The sequence below is a fragment of the Triticum urartu genome, chromosome 3A (assembly GCF_056163025.1).
Source record: "Triticum urartu cultivar PI428250 chromosome 3A, HENAU_Tu73, whole genome shotgun sequence".
NCBI lineage: Eukaryota > Viridiplantae > Streptophyta > Magnoliopsida > Poales > Poaceae > Triticum > Triticum urartu.
The window spans coordinates 512,774,599-512,790,725 of NC_141875.1; the positions used below are offsets into that span (position 1 = coordinate 512,774,599).

At 53.6% G+C, this 16,127-nt stretch overlaps 1 protein-coding gene across 1 annotated transcript in view; it reads left to right on the plus strand.

Annotated features, from left to right (window-relative positions):
* The window catches only part of LOC147980319 (uncharacterized), a 55,098-nt gene that overhangs the window by 37,919 nt on the left and 1,052 nt on the right, over window positions 1–16,127 (plus strand). The window lies entirely within an intron of this gene.

Genomic DNA, 16,127 nt, shown 5'->3' on the forward strand with positions numbered 1-16,127 from the left:
CGTCATGGAAGTGGACACTTTCGTGATGATAATTTTGGTAATGTCATGGAACACTTCTACGACAGCACAGGTATGTCTATCTTGATTCTGTCATAAAATCGTCATGGATGTACATGCATGACAGAAAACACAACCTACTGTGACAAACACGTATCATCACGGAAGTGTGTTTTTTTGTAGTGTCACCTACCGAACTTGCTCGTGCAGTTGTGAGAGCTCTGGTAGAAGATCACCTAAAGACCCAGGCATCTTCTCCGCGGGATGACCCGTCAGCATACCTGCAGACATAACTCTGTTAGCCAGCTTCTTCGCCGAACTCCTTTAAAAAGTTCGTTCAAGCATTTACTAAAAATGCCGCGCCGAAGCCGCTTATTCTCCTTCACAGAGTCCGCAAGCTGTGCTCGGACATCTTTCAGTTCCATGCCCAGCCGGATATTGGCGTCTTGGAGATTATTTTTCTCCTACCTGACTCACGTAAGTAGGCGCTTGCCAGCATTTAGCTATCGATCAGCACGTGCCGCATTCACCGCCTCGGCCTCCGGATTCACCCCGGGGCCATCTACAAAATCTATTATTAGATTTGCATGCATGTCGTATACTACCTGGTACCTGTATTCTTTGAAATGAAAACAAGTGTTACCAGAGGGGCCCTTCTCGGACTGCTTCAACGCGGCAACAGCGGCCCCTAGCTGGGCCTTGCACTCTTCCAGCTCTTGAGACAGGAGGGAATTCTTCTCTCTAAGAACCTGCACAAATAATGATCCTTAAATCAGTTGCGTCAACTGTTTCAAGTCTCAGGGGCTACTGATACATATAATCGTCAGATTTCCTTACCCGTATATCCCTTACATACTGGTCCGTGGCTCGGGCTAGACCATTCTGAGCAGCACGGATGTACGCATCTCCTGAGTTGAAAGCATCGAATGCCTCTTGGGAGAAACAAGCGTCACGGAGTACGGCCTGGCGACGCCTGTGATTCATGGTGCTCTCCACTTTAGAATTTGTAGCGGATAGTCTATCCGCATCCTCTGTAGGAGGAGCATCCGGCGTCCGCCCCGTGTTAGCTTCCGCCTCTATGTCCGGCCCTGGAGCCCGACTGGTGGAGGCGTGATCGGCAGCCTCTCCGGATATAGTCCGCCAAGCATTTTTTCTACTAAGAAACACAGACGCCATTATCTTTTAAGAAAGATGATAACCACGGAGCGAGATTTTGTGTCATACCTCTGCGCCGGCGTCTCCATCCTGACCGCCTTCCTTTTTGGCCTACCCGGCTTCGGTGCCCCTTGTTGGCGAGTCGCTGCGGGTTTGGCACGGTGTCCCGAAGGCCTTCCCTGTAAAACACCATATGTGTATGGTAGGTGAAGTGCGTAAAAGGGGATCCTTTTTGGAAATTGGGACTCCGATCTTTTCTTACATGCGATGTAGGGAGTAGTCCAGGATAGTCGGTCATTAGGGCCACCATGGCGTCATCACATCTCCATTGATAGAATTCCTGTCTATCAGCTACACAGATATGTCCGGATCCTCTTCGAGTCCGGGGTTGAGGGCCCGGTCAGGGTCCTCCAGTTGTGGAGGTGGGCTGTTGACCTCCCTTACAACTTTTTGCAGCTCCTGCCATGAAACGGGAAGGTGAGTATTTACAACACAGAATGCGGGAAGGTTGGGAGTAAAGAGTGACAGCTCACCCAGCTTGGAGGGTTGTACATGGAGAATCCATCCCGCGGCTTAATACGGATGAACTCCTCTTCCTATCCCTTGAACAACTCGGACAGAATTTTTCCTAAAGCAGCAGTGGAGTCCGGTCCCTTACGCCCGCAGCGGGTGGCATCATCTTCCCCGTTAAAACACCACAGGGGGTGCCCTCGATATTGAAGCAGCTGCACCCCCCGCATTATGCATATTGACATAACCTGGAGTATTGTCAATCCTGATTGAGCCTGCGCTTTAATCCGGCCCATCGGGTAAAGGACTTCTCCGTTGTCTTCCTCCTGGGGGCTCCGTGGGCGCCAACTTCGGCGTTTCTTCAGAGGAGCATTGTTGAACTCCGGAAGACCCCTCCGAACAGGGTCTGGAAGAGGGACGTCCTCCATGTAAAACCACTCCGATGGCCAGTCCTCGGACTTCTTCTTCGGGGTACCGGATAGGTATCCGGTCTCGGCGATGCGCCATATTTCGGCTCCGTCCACTTGATAAAGGGACCCCTCCTGTGTACGGGGCACAAGGCAGAATAGCCTCTTCCACAGCTTGAAATGAGCCTCGCAACCCAGAAACAGCTCACAAAGGGCAACATAACCGACGGTGTGTAATATGGAAGCAGGGGTGAAATTATGCAACTGGAGGCCGTAAAACTCCAGGAGTCTGTGGAGGAACGGATGGATTGGAAATCAAAGTCCCCTTAGTAAGTAAGGGACAAGGCATACCCGCTCCCCTTGGAGGGATTGGGGAAGCTCTCCGCTTGCTCCCCGCCATTATAGGTGGCGAGCCTGGCTCGGACAGGGACTATATACGCTGGAGGGAGAAATCCATGGGTATGCAACTCTACTAATCGGCTGTGCAGGACGGAACACTTCTCCCAATCACCGGGCTTAGGGCTACGTGAGCGATGGGAGGAGCTGCGATGGCCGGCCATGATGGAATGGATTTTCCGAGCGCACTTCGATGGATTCTCGCCGTGGGAGGATGGTGTGGATTGGATCCGAGAATCCCCATCCCTTTAATAGACGATTTATTTACCTGGCTAGGGGGGCGAATGTAAAAACGCCCTGGCTCCTCGCATTCGCTCGACACGTGGAAGATAGCCCTTATTGGGCGCAGAAGCCAAGAAGTCCAACATTTATGGGAGCCGGACACTAGTTAGCAGATATTCAAGATTTGGAGAAGAACCCGCCTTGCAATGCCGAACACAATACTGCGCGCCAAGCTTGGTTCAGGGGCTACTAAGGGAGTCCTGGATTAGGGGGTCTCCGGACAGCCGGACTATATCCTTTGGCCGGACTGTTGGACCATGAAGATACAAGATTGAAGACTTCGTCCCGTGTCCATATGGGACTCTCCTTGGTGTGGAAGGCAAGCTAGGCAATACGGATATGTCGATCTCCTCCCTTGTAACCGACCTTGTGTAACCATAGCTGTCGGTGTCAAAACCGGCGGATCTCGGGTAGGGGGTCCTGAACTGTGCGTCTAGGCCGGATGGTAACATGAGACAAGGGACACGAAGTTTTACCCAGGTTCGGGCCCTCTTGATGGAGGTAAAACCCTATGTCCTGCTTGATAAATATTGATGATATGGGTAGTACAAGAGTAGATCTACCACGAGATCGAGGAGGCTAAACCCTAGAAGCTAGCCTATGGTATGATTGTTGATGTGTACGTTGTCCTATGGACTAAAACCCTCCAGTTTATATAGACACCGGAGAGGGTTAGGGTTACACCAAGTCGGTTACAATGGTAGGAGATCTTCATATCCGTATCGCCAAGCTTGCCTTCCACGCCAAGGAAAGTCCCTTCCGGACACGGGACAGAGTCTTCAATCTTGTATCTTCATAGTCCAGGAGTCCGGCTGAAGGTATAGTCCGGCTATCCGAACACCTCCTAATCCAGGACTCCCTCAGTAGCCCCTGAACCAGGCTTCAATGACGATGAGTCCGGCGCGCAGATTGTCTTCAGCATTGCAAGGCGGGTTCCTCCTCCAAGTACTTCATAGAAGATTTTGAACACAAAGATAGTGTCCAGCTTTGCAAAATAAGTTTCCACATATTGCCATAGAGAGAATAATATTTACACCAATCTAATCTGCTAACGTATTCCGTAGCGTGTCACACCACGGCCAAGCCTTTATCCGAGTCGTTTCATTATCCCACCTCAGCGCATCATGCGAGGCGGTTTCCTTGGCACGTCTTGTTAAAGCAGAGATCGTGTCCCCTTATCCCGGGATTCTCATCAATACGGGCGTGGGTATCCCAACCGCGCCATTGATTATGGCGCTTGGAGATAAGCGAGTCTTACCAGGCTGGTGGGGACATGTAGTTGCGTCCACCCATATAAGGGGATAAAGATCCACCTTTTCACCTACGCCTTCTTCCTCCTTCGCCTATCCATTCTTGCGCACTCGAGCTCCAGCTCCCAAGTCCGCACTCCCCACCTCAACCTTCTCCAGCCATGTCCGGAGCGGGAGGCAAGTGGATGGTCTCCTCCGTCACGGAGGGACATATCAAAAAGCTGAGGAAGGCCGGATACCTCTCTAACAACATCATGTACCGGCTCCCCGAAAAGGGCAGCTCATCCCCACCCCTAGGCCCCATGAGAGGGTGGTGTTCCTCCCCCATTTCCTCCATGGACTGGGCTTCCCTCTTCACCCATTTGTCCGGGGGCTCATGTTCTACTACGGCCTGGATTTCCACGATCTGGCCCCGAACTTCATCCTCAACATCTCGGCATTTATCGTCGTGTGCGAGGCCTTCCTCCGCATCCGCCCCCATTTCGGCCTATGGCTCAAGACTTTCAACGGCAAGCCGAAGGTGGTGCACGACAACTAGGCGGAGTGCGGATGCGCCATGGTGGGCAAGATGGCCAACGTCCTCTGGCTCGAGGGCTCCTTTGTGGAGACCCTGAAGGGGTGGCAATCGGGATGGTTTTACATCACCGAGCAGCGCGACGCCGAATAGGTCGCACCCCCTGAGTTTTGATCCGGACCCCCTACGCGGCTCACCTCCTGGAAGGAGACGGGCCTGTCGTGGGGTAAGAAGGGAGAGCTGACCGGACTCCAAACATGCGTCCAAACCCTGGTGGACAAGAAGCTCAAACTTGACAACGTAGTCCAGGTTATGCTCATCCGCTTGATCCTCCCGTGTCAACAACGGGCTTTCAACCTGTGGGAGTTCGACCCGACGCGGCACCAAACTCTGAGCAGGCTCTTCGACACGACGTACAAAGATGCCTGGAAGGTGCTTTTCAAGGGCGCCGAGGCTCCCGCATCCGCTACCGAGGATCGCGGATTCAGTGCGCAGCGTAATGCTCTCGCGGTAAGCTGTTTTTTCCTTTTACAGGGTATCAGTTTTTCATAGTTTGACTCCATGCGGGATCTAAACTCCCTTACCTTTGATAGGATTGGCAGCTGACATCCGAACAGATCAACTGTCTAACTCGTTTGCCCGAAGGCCTAGCGGATGCTTGCTTGGCGAAGCTGCTGGTTTCGGCACCCTAAGTGGTGCCGAAGAAGAAGGCCGCAAAAAAGGGCGCGGGGACTCGAAAGAGTGCCCGGCGCCAGGAGGCGTCGGATCCATCATCGGACGGTTCCGAGGCGCATTCCTCCCGTGAAGACGAGGAGGAAGAATAAGAGACCTCTCCCCCTCCAGCGGGGGGAGAGAAGAAAAGGAAGGCCACCCTCTCGGGGGAGGCCGGAGGGTCCAAGAAGGGGAAAACCCTTCCTCCGGACTGCTCCACCGACGCCGACGGCGGCGGAGAGGAGTGCCAGCCCAGGGCCAAGCCCCTGGAAAAATTGTAAGTATCCGGATACCAGAGTAATTCATAGTATTCGTTTATTGCACAGCTTTCCTTACGTCGAATATGTTTATGCAGCCCACCCAAAGACCGGCTAGACGCGTCATCGAGCGGCTCACTGGACTCGTCGGATGTGAACTCGCTTCCGACGGCTTCCTCCCCCTTCCCTACGGACGACACCGAAGTGTTGTCCCAACAGGTTCCAAGCCGGGAGGAGGTGGTCCTGGAGGCGCTGCAAGGCGACCTTCCGGACTCCAGGAGTAAAGGGGATGAACCCCCCGGGGCTCCAAGTCCGGCTCTAGGCCGGACACCGCTCCGGAACCTTCAGTGGTTCCAGAGTCCGGCGGGGGACCTCCTTCCAAGAGGAGCAAGTCCGCCTTGCCGGTGGCCCCCGTCCAACTGGAGGCGCCGGTCAATTTGTTGGAGGCGCTCCAAGGCGCCTCCATCGACGAGGAGCACCGCACTATTATGAGTATGGTGGTCCAGAAGGTTCAGTCCGCCAAGAGCGGACTGACTGAAGCTTGTACTAGCCTTTTGACAGGCTTTGAGGTAAGTAAAGAATGTGTGAATAATAGTACCGCATAGACAGTAGCCCCTGATGCTCTGTTTGGCGTTCGGGAAGAAAAGCCGAATAGAGGATCAAATAGAATTCGCAGGAGTCTAACAAAAATGAGTCAATATGCATATGCAGGCTTCCCTGCTTGCGTCCGCCGCACTGACTGCGGAAGTGGATACGCTAAAGCAGAACCTCGAGCGGTCCGAGCAAGAGCTCGAGCGTGCCAAGAAGCATATCGAGGATAATGAAGGTAAGAAATACCTTGTTTTTGAATATATATAAAATGGTGCAATTGCAAAGAATGACAGGATTATCGTGGCTATTGTAGGGGCCACGTCTGAAGTGGAGACCCTTAAGCAAGCACTGGTCGAGGCCGAGAAGAGGGCGGCCTCGGAGCGCACCGAGTGGGAGAAGTATGAGGCCGAGGTTGGCAAGGTGCGGCAAGAGCTCCAGGCTCTCATGGAAAAACATGAGAGTTTGGAGCTTGACTCGAAGACGCAAGCGTCCGAGCTCGCGGTGGCTATCGAAAATGCCAAGTCTGCCAAGGGCGAATCCCAGAAGACCCTCCACGAGTTGGATGAGGTGAAGAAGATAGCGGCGGGTAAGGCATTCTTTATGCAAAGCAAACACATAAACGTGAGTTACTTGTTACTTACCCGAATCCGGAGCTCTCCAGGAGCATTCGCAGATCTTCTCCGGAGTGTGTCCGATGCCGCCGCGTTTTATCGAGCCGAGGAGGGCAGCTGGACGGAGAAGGTGTTCTGGTCTCAGTACGCTGAGGCCGGACACCCCGTGCCCCTGAGCGACCAGCTGAAGCAACTGGCCGAGCTCCACAAGGTGGACGAACAGGCCATGAAGGGCCTCATTATTCGGCTGTGGCCTGGAGGGGCTCTGCCTGGGAGCTATTTCGGGCTGGTGCGGCGGCTGGTGGAGGCCTGTCCAAGGCTCGAAGTCATCAAGCGCTCCGTCTGCATTGAGGGTGCCTGTAGGGCCCTTGCCCGTGCTAAGGTGCACTGGGGCAAGCTGGATCCTGAGAAGCTTGTGAAGGACGGGCCACCGCCAGGGAAGGAGCATCGCAAGCCCGAGAATTACTATAAGGATGTTTTGAAGGGTGCCTGCCTTGTGGCGGATGAATGTTCTAGGGATGTAATTTTTGAGTGAAACTTGCTTGTTTTGTCCTGTGCGCTGAAAACTTGTTTATATGCGCTAAGCAATTCTATTGGAATTTAAAATATTACCTTTTGTGCGGCTGTTTATCAATTCTGAGGGATCGCGAGTCATCAGCTTCTGCCCCCGTGCCGCTAGTGCTGGGGTGCTCGGGGATAAACCTGAGCGCTCTTTTTCCCATGTTTGGGTCCTTCGAGGGAGGCGCTCAGCCCAACGAACAAGGCAATCGGGCTATAATGCGTGAACACTCTCACTTAGCCATAGAATTCTATAATGCCGTGGTTGCACGGCCTCCCCGGCCACGCTTCCTATCGGTGTCAAAACCGGCGGATCTCGGGTAGGGGGTCCCGAACTGTGCGTCTAGGCCGGATGGTAACAGGAGGCAGGGGAAACGATGTTTTACCCAGGTTCGGGCCCTCTTGATGGAGGTAAAACCCTACGTCCTGCTTGATTAATATTGATGATATGGGTAGTACAAGAGTAGATCTACCACGAGATCAGAGAGGCTAAACCCTAGAAGCTAGCCTATGTTATGATTGTCCTTCGTCCTATGGACTAAAACCCTCCGGTTTATATAGACACCGGAGAGGGCTAGGGTTACACAGAGTCGGTTACAATGGTAGGAGATCTACATATCGTATCGCCAAGCTTGCCTTCCACCCCAAGGAAAGTCCCTTCCGGACACGGGACGTAGTCTTCAATCTTGTATCTTCATAGTCCAGGAGTCCGGCCGAAGGTATAGTCCGGCTATCCGGACACCCCCTAATCCAGGACTCCCTCAGTAGCCCCTGAACCAGGCTTCAATGACGACGAGTCCGGCGCGCAGATTGTCTTTGGCATTGCAAGGCGGGTTCCTCCTCCAAGTACTTCATAGAAGATTTTGAACACAAAGGTATTGTCTGGCTCTGCAAAATAAGTTTCCACATATTGCCATAGAAAGAATAATATTTACACAAATCTAATCTGCTGACGTATTTTGTAGCGTGACATCACACCACGGCCAAGTCCTTATTCGAATCGTTTTACTGTCCCACCTCAGTGCGTTTAGCGAGGCAGTTTCCTTGGCACGTCTTGTTAAAGCAGAGATCGTGTCCCCTTATTCCGGGATTCTCATCAATACGGGTGTGGGTAACCCAACCACGCCATTGACTACGGCGCTTGGGAAATAAGCGAGTTTTACCAGGCTGGTGGGGGCGCATAGTCGCATCCGCCCATATAAGGGGATAAGGATCCACCTTTTCATCCACGCCTTCTTCCTCCTTTGCCTATCCATTTCCGCGCACTCGAGCTCCAGCGCCCAAGTCCGCACACCCCACCTCAACCTTCTCCAGCCATGTCCGGAGCAGGAGGCAAGTGGATGGTCTCCTCCGTCACGGAGGGACTCGTCAAAAGACTGAGGAAGGCCGGATACTTATCTAACGACATTGCGCACCGGCTTCCCAAAGAGGGGCAGCTCATCCCCACCCCTAGGCCCCATGAGAGGGTGGTGTTCCTCCCCCATTTCCTCCACGGACTGGGCTTCCCTCTCCACCCATTTGTCTGGGGGCTCATGTTCTACTTTGGCCTGGATTTCCACGATCTGTCCCCGAACTTTGTCCTCAACATCTTGGCGTTTATCGTCGTGTGCGAGGCTTTCTTCCGCATCCGCCCCTATTTCGGCCTATGGCTCAAGACTTTAAATGTCAAGCTGAAGGTGGTGCGCAACACCCAAGTGGAGTGCGGAGGCGCCATGGTGGGCAAGATGCCCAACGTCCTATGGTTCGAGGGCTCCTTCGTGGAGTCCCTAAAAGGGTGGCCGTCGGGGTGGTTTTACATCACCGAGCCACGCGACCCTAAACTGGTCGCAGCCCTCGAGTTCTGATCTGGACCCCCTACGCGGCTCACCTCCTGGAAAGAGACGGGCCTGTCGTGGGGTAAAAAAGGAGAGCTGACCGGACTCCAAACATGCGTCCAAACCCTGGTGGACAGGAAGCTCAAACTTGTCAACGTAGTCCAGGTTATGCTCATCCGCCGGATCCTCCCGTGTCAACAAAGGGCTTTCAACCCGTGGGAGTTCGACCCGGCGTGGCACCGAACTCTGAGCAGGCTCTTCGACACGACGTACGAAGATGCCTCGAAGGTGCTTTTCAAGGGCGCCGAGGCCCCCGCATCCGCTACCGAGGATCGTGGATTCAGCATGCAGCATCACGCTTGTGCGTAAGCTGTTTTTACCTTTTACAGGGTATTAGTTTTTCATAGTTTGACTCCATGCGGGATCTAAGTTCCCTTACCTTTGACATGATTGGCAGGAGACGTCCGGACAGATCAACTGTCCGGCTCCTTTGCCCGAAGGCCCAGCGGACGCTCGCTTGGCGAAGCTACTGGTTCCGGCACCCTACGTGGTGCCGGAGAAGAAGGCCACGGGGACTCGAAAGAGTGCCCGGCGCCAGGAGGTGTCGGATTCATCATCCGACGACTCCAAGGCGCACTCCTCCCATGAAGACGAGGATGAGGAAGAAGAGACCTCTCCCCCTCCAGCGTGGGAGGGAAGAAAAGGAAGGCCGCCCCAACCGGGGAGGCCGAAGGGTCCAAGAGGGGGAAGACCCCTCCTCCGGACTACTCCACCAACGCCGACGAAGGCGAAGAGGAGTGGCCACATAGGGCCAAGCCCCTGGTGAGATCATAAGTATCTGGATACCAGAGTGATTCATAGTATTCCCCCATTGCATAGTTTTTCCTTACGTCGAACATGATTGTGCAGTCCGCCCAAGGTCGGGCTCGACGAGTCGTCGAGCAGCTCCCTGGATTCGTCGGATGTGAATTCGCTTCCGGCGGCTTCCTCCCCCCACCCTACGGACGGCGCCGAGGTGGCGTCCCAACAGGTTCCAAGATAGGAGGAGGTGGTCCTGGAGGCACCGCAAGGCAACCTCTCGGACTCCAGGCGTAAAGGGGATAAAACCCCCAATGGCTCCAAGTCCGGCCTTGGGCCAGACACCGCGCCGGAACCTTCAACGGTTCCGGACTCCGGTAGGCAGCCTCCTTCCAAGAGGAGCAAGCCTACCGAGCCGGTGACCTCCGTCCAACCGGAGGCACCGGACAGTTTGCTGGAGACGCTTAACGGCGCCTCCATCGACGAGGAGCACCGCACTATTATCAGTGCGGTGATCCAGAAGGTTCAGTCCGCCAAGAGCGGACTGACTGAAGCCTGTGCCAGCCTTCTAACAGGCTTTGAGGTAAGTAAAGAATATGTAAAAATATTACCGCATAGACAGTAGCCCCTGATGCTCTGTTCGGCGTTCGGAAAGAAAAGCCGAATAGAGGATCTAATAACATTCGCAGGAGTCTAACATGATCAAGTCAATATGCGTATGCAGGCTTCGCTGCTGGCCTCCGCTGCACTGACTGCGGAGGTGGATACGCTGAAGCAGAACCTCGAGTGGTCCGAGCAAGAGCTCGGCCTAGCCAAGCAGCAGCTCGAGGAGAAGGAAGGTAAGAAATACCTTATTAAAATATGTGAAAGGTGCGATTGCAAAAAGTGATAGGATTAACGCGGCTATTGTAGGGGCCACAACTGAGTAGGCGACCCTTAAGCAAGCGTTGTCCGAGGCCGAAAAGAGGGCGGCCATGGAGCGCACCGAGCGGGAGAAGCATGAGACGCAGGTTGGCGAGGTGCGGGAAGAGCTCCAGGCTCTCATGAAAAAACATGAGAGTTTGGAGCTTGACTCGAAGACACGAGAGTATGAGCTCGCGGTGTCCATTGAAGATGCCAAGTCTGCCAAGGCTGAAGCCCAGAAGGCCCTCCAGGAGGTTGAGGCAATAAAAAAGATAGCGGCGGGTAAGGCATTCTTTATGCAAAGCAAGCACGTAAAAGTGAATTACTTGTCACTTACCCGAATCCGGAGCTCTCCAGGAGCATCCGCAGACTTGCCCCGTAGCGTGTCGGATGCCGCCGCCTTCTACCGAGCCGAGGAGGGAAGCTCGACGGAGAAGGTGTTCTGGTCTCAGTATGCTGAGGCCGAACACCCGGTGCCCTTAAGCGACCAGCTGAAACATCTGGTCGAGCTCCATAAGGTGGCCGAACAGGCCATGAAGGGCCTCATAGTCCGGCTGTGGCCTAGATAGGCCATGCCTGGGAGCTACTTCGGGCTGGTGAGGCGGCTGGTGGAGGCCTGTCCAAGGCTCGAAGTCATCAAGCGCTCCGTATGCATCGAGGGTGCCCGTAGGGCGCTTGCCCGTGCGATGGTGCACTGGGGCAAGCTGGATGCTGAGAAGCTTGTGAAGGACGGGCCACCGCCGGGCAAGGAGCATCGCAAGCCCGAGATGTATTATGAGGGCGTTCTGAAGGGTGCCCGCCTTGTGGCGGATGAATGTTCCATTAATGTAATTTTTCAGTGAACTCGCTCGTTTTGTCCTGTGCGTTGAAAACTTGTTCATGTGCGCTAAGCAATGCTTTTTGAATTTAAAATATTACCTTCTGTGCGGCCGTTTATCAAATTTGAGAGATGGCGAGCCGTCGGCTTCTGCCCCCATGGCACGAGCGCTGGGGTGTTCGGGATAAACATGAGCGCTCTTTTTCCCATTCTTGGGTCCTTCGAGGGAGGCGCTCAACACAACGAACAAGGCAATCGGACTATAATGCTTGAACATTCTCACTTAGCCATAGAATTCTATAATTTTAAATTTCGGCGAAGCACCTAGTGTTCGGAAGACCGAGTTCGGGGCGCTATCCACGCCTAGGCTGGACAAAGCCAACTCCTCCCTCTAAGCGGCGTAAGTATTTAGGGACTCGAAAACCTCTCGAACAGCGACCAGCTCTCACCTCATCATGACGGTCAGTTTTAGCTTTCTCTACTGAGGTGGTTAGCCCAGCTCAACTGGGGCACAATCGTAGTAGTTCTCCTAGTGCTACCTTATCCGATATAACGAAACGTAAGGTACCAAAACATAGGAGCCGGGCAAACCCAACTATTGACCCAAGACATGATTCGGAGCCGATGCATATAATGCTATAAGTCCGGGGTGCCGCACTTGTGAAAGTGTTCGGACTTCTCACACCATGTTGTGGGGTACTTAAGCCCCTGGCGTATTGGCCGTACCAAAGTGTACGGGTGCAACATGTCATTAATGAACATATATTCGTAAAAAAGAGGTAATGCAATAATAGACGGAAGCTATGCATTGTTTATTTAAAAAGGCTGCGATCAAAGCAGAACGATACAAATAGTGCGATAAGCAAAAGATGGGACTATCAAATATGTCCTTTCCAGGGGCGAGCTACGGAATGTTATGCGAAACAGGTATACTGCTCGTTATAGAGACCACCTTAGAGTTCCGTAGTGCGGCGTAGCTTTCTGCTTCCCTGGTTGTATCGTTTGTGCGGCAATTGTACCGCCGGACAAGCCTTCCGAAGAATGGAGTCCTGAAAATAAGAGAAAATTAAGAAATTGGCAGCCCCTAGTGCAGTTTAAGCCGCGTTTCGGGCGTGCCGTGATGGTGCCCCTCCCCCTGTGCCCATGGTATTTCCAGAGCATAGTTATGTACGTGCAGCACTGGTTTCACAAGTTCACGAGGGCGGTCTTGGTGTAGGTTACTCCGGGCGTGCTTGACGGTGTCCAGACGTTTAATGGCCGGACTAGGGAATTGCCTTGAGAGGCTACTTTGTACTTCCGCTGCGATAGACGCCGTATGCCCCTCCGTTCGGAGAGAGCGTTCGGTGTTTCCATTGACTGTGATGATGCCTCGAGGGCCTCGCATCTTGAGCTTGAGGTATGCGTAGTGCGGCACCACATTGAACTTGGCAAATGCGGTTCGCCGAGTAGTGCGTGATAGCCACTGCAGAACGGGACTATGTCGAAGATTAACTCCTCGCTTCGGAAATTATCCAGAGATCTGAAGACCACTTCAAGTGTAACTGAGCCTATACAGTTGGCTTCTACACCTGGTATGACGCCTTTAAAGGTCGTTCTGGTGGGTTTAATCCTTGAGGGATCGATGCCCATTTTCCGCACTATATCCTGATAAAGCAGGTTCAGGCTACTACCACCATCCATAAGGACTCTAGTGAGGTGAAATCCGTCAATAATTGGGTCTAGAACCAATGCGGCGAATCCGCCATGATGGATGCTAGTGGGGTGGTCCCTTCGATCAAAAGTGATCGGGCAGGAAGACCATGGGTTGAACTTTGGGGCGACTAGCTCCATCGCGTATACGTCCCTTAGCACACGCTTCCGCTCCCTCTTGGGGACGTGGGTTGCGTATATCATGTTCACCGTCCTCACTTGTGGGGGAAAACCTTTCTGTCCACTGTTGTTCGGCGGCCGGGGCTCCTCCTCGTCATCGCTATGCAGCCCATTGTCTCTGCTTTCGGCATTTAACTTGCCTGCCTGCTTGAACACCCAACAATCCCTGTTGGTGTGATTGGCTGGTTTTTCAGTGGTGCCATGTATTTGGCATGAGCGGTCGAGTATTTGGTCCAAACTGGACGGGCCCAGAGTATTTCTTTTGAATGGCTTTTTCCACTGACCGGGTTTAGAGCCTTTGAATCCGGCATTAACTGTCGTATCCTCAGCATTGTCGCCGTTAATGCGGCGCTTTTGCTTGTTGCGACACGACCTGCCACTGCTGTCCTTGGTATCCGAATTACCAGGGCTCTTGGTCATGTTATTGTTGCGAGCTAGCCAGCTGTCTTCTCCCGCGCAAAAGTGGGTCATAAGTGTCGTGAGGGCTGCCATAGATTTCGGCTTTTCCTGCCCTAGGTGCCATGCAAGCCACTCGTCGCGGATGTTATGCTTGAATGCTGCTAGGGTCTCTGCGTCCGGACAGTCGACGATTTGATTTTTCTTGGTTAGGAACCGTGTCCAGAATTGTCTGGCCGATTCCTCTGGCAGCTGAATTATGTGGCTTAGGTCATCGGTGTCTGGTGGTCGCACATAAATGCCCTGGAAATTGTTGAGGAATGCGGCTTCCAGGTCCTCCCAACAACCAATTGATTCTGCTGGCAAGCTGTTAAGCCAATGTCGGGCTGGTCCTTTAAGCTTGAGTGGGAGGTATTTGATGGCGTGTAGGTCATCACCGCGGGCCATGCGGATATGAAGGAGATAGTCCTCGATCCATACCGCAGGATCTGTTGTGCCATCGTATGATTCGATGTTCACGGGTTTGAAACCCTCGGGGATTTGACGATCCATTACTTCATCTGTGAAGCATAGTGGGTGTGCGGTGCCTCTGTATTGGGCTACATCACGACGCAGCTCAAGCGAGCTTTGTCTACTGTGTTCGGCCTGGCCGGATTTACTGTATCCAGCGTGACGAGTACCGTCTCGTGCCGGGGGTCGCCCACGTGATCCGTAGATCGATCTTGTTTGACTTGCCTTGTCCTCCAATATATCTCGAAGGTCTGGCGCATTTTCCCATTCCTTGGTAGTTTTTGAGCGGCGCCGGGGTGCGGCTTGAGTGGAGGGCCGAGAGGCCTCTCTGTCGTGGCCACGGGGTGGCCGGTCGGCCGCATCATGCGTTGGTGATGTAGGTTTAGGTGCTTCCTCCTCTAATTGGGGTAGCAACCTGCGCTTTGGCTAGCTCTTGGAGGGGCGTTCGAGTTCATACTCTTCGGCCGCAAGGACTTCAGTCCATCTGCCGGCTAGCAAATCTTGATCAGCTCTAAGTTGTTGCTATTTTTTCTTGGGGCTGCTCGCCGTGGCCCTCAGCCTGCGTTTGAAACGCTCTTGTTTGACGGGATCCTCCGGCACAACAAATTCTTCTTTGTCGAGGCTTGCCTCGTCTTCAGAGGGAGGCATATAATTATCGTCATCGACCTCTCTGTCTGCCGCTCTCTCATGAGGGCTGGCTTCTCTATCCTCCTGTGCTGAATTTTGCTGGAGGTGGTTATCTTCGGCATTATCCGGGGTGTTATTATCCCCCATGCCGGAATCACCGTTTTTGTTGTGGCGGGATTTAGAGCGGCGCCGCTGACGCCGGCGCTTAGGCTGCTTCTTGGGGGGGTCATCCTCCGATGTTCCATCGCTGTTGCCTTCTTTTGGGGTGTCCACCATGTATATATCATACGAAGAGGTGGCTTTCCAGTGCCCTATAGGCGCTGGTTCTTGATCGTCTCCTGCATCGGCGTCCATACCGTCGATGTCTTCGGAGTCGAAGTCGAGCATGTTGGTTAAATCATCGACAGTGGCTACGAAGTGGGTGGTGGGTGGGCTTTGAATTTCTTCATCATCCACATCCCAACCTTGCCGACCATAGTCCGGCCAGGGCTCTCCTGACAAAGAGAGAGACTTTAGTGAATTCAGAATACCGCCGAAGGGCGAGTGCTGAAAGATGTCCGCGGCGGTGAACTCCATGATCGGCGCCCAATCGGGTTCGATCGGTCGGGGTGCGGAGGGCTCGGAGTCCGGCTCCTTGGAGTCACGGGCTTCGCAGAGAATAGGGCTGGTGTTCGGCTCGATCGCCATAGAGATTGCTGCCCCCGAGGCGGTGTCTAACCACCCATCCTCGGTTGGTGTGATCGGCTCCGAGCTAGGGGTCGGAGCGGACACAGGTGCGGCCTCCAGGGCACTGTTCGGCGAAAGAGCTAAATCATGCCCATCGTGATAGTGCGGCGCGCTCGGCTATGGCTCAAATCCATTGAAGATCAAGTCTCCGCGGATCTCAGCCTTGTAGTTCAAACTTCCAAATCTGACCTAATGGCTAGGGGCGTAGCTTTCAATCTGCTCCAGATGACCAAGCGAATTGGCCCGCAGTGGAAAGCCGCCGAAAACGAAGATCTGTCCAGGGAGAAAAGTCTCACCCTGGATCACATCGCTGTTGATGATCAGAGAAGCCATCGGGCCTAAAAGTGACGACACAGAGGAACTCTCAATGAAAGCACCAATGTCGGTGTCAAAACCGGCGGATCTCGGGTAGGGGGTCCTGAACTGTG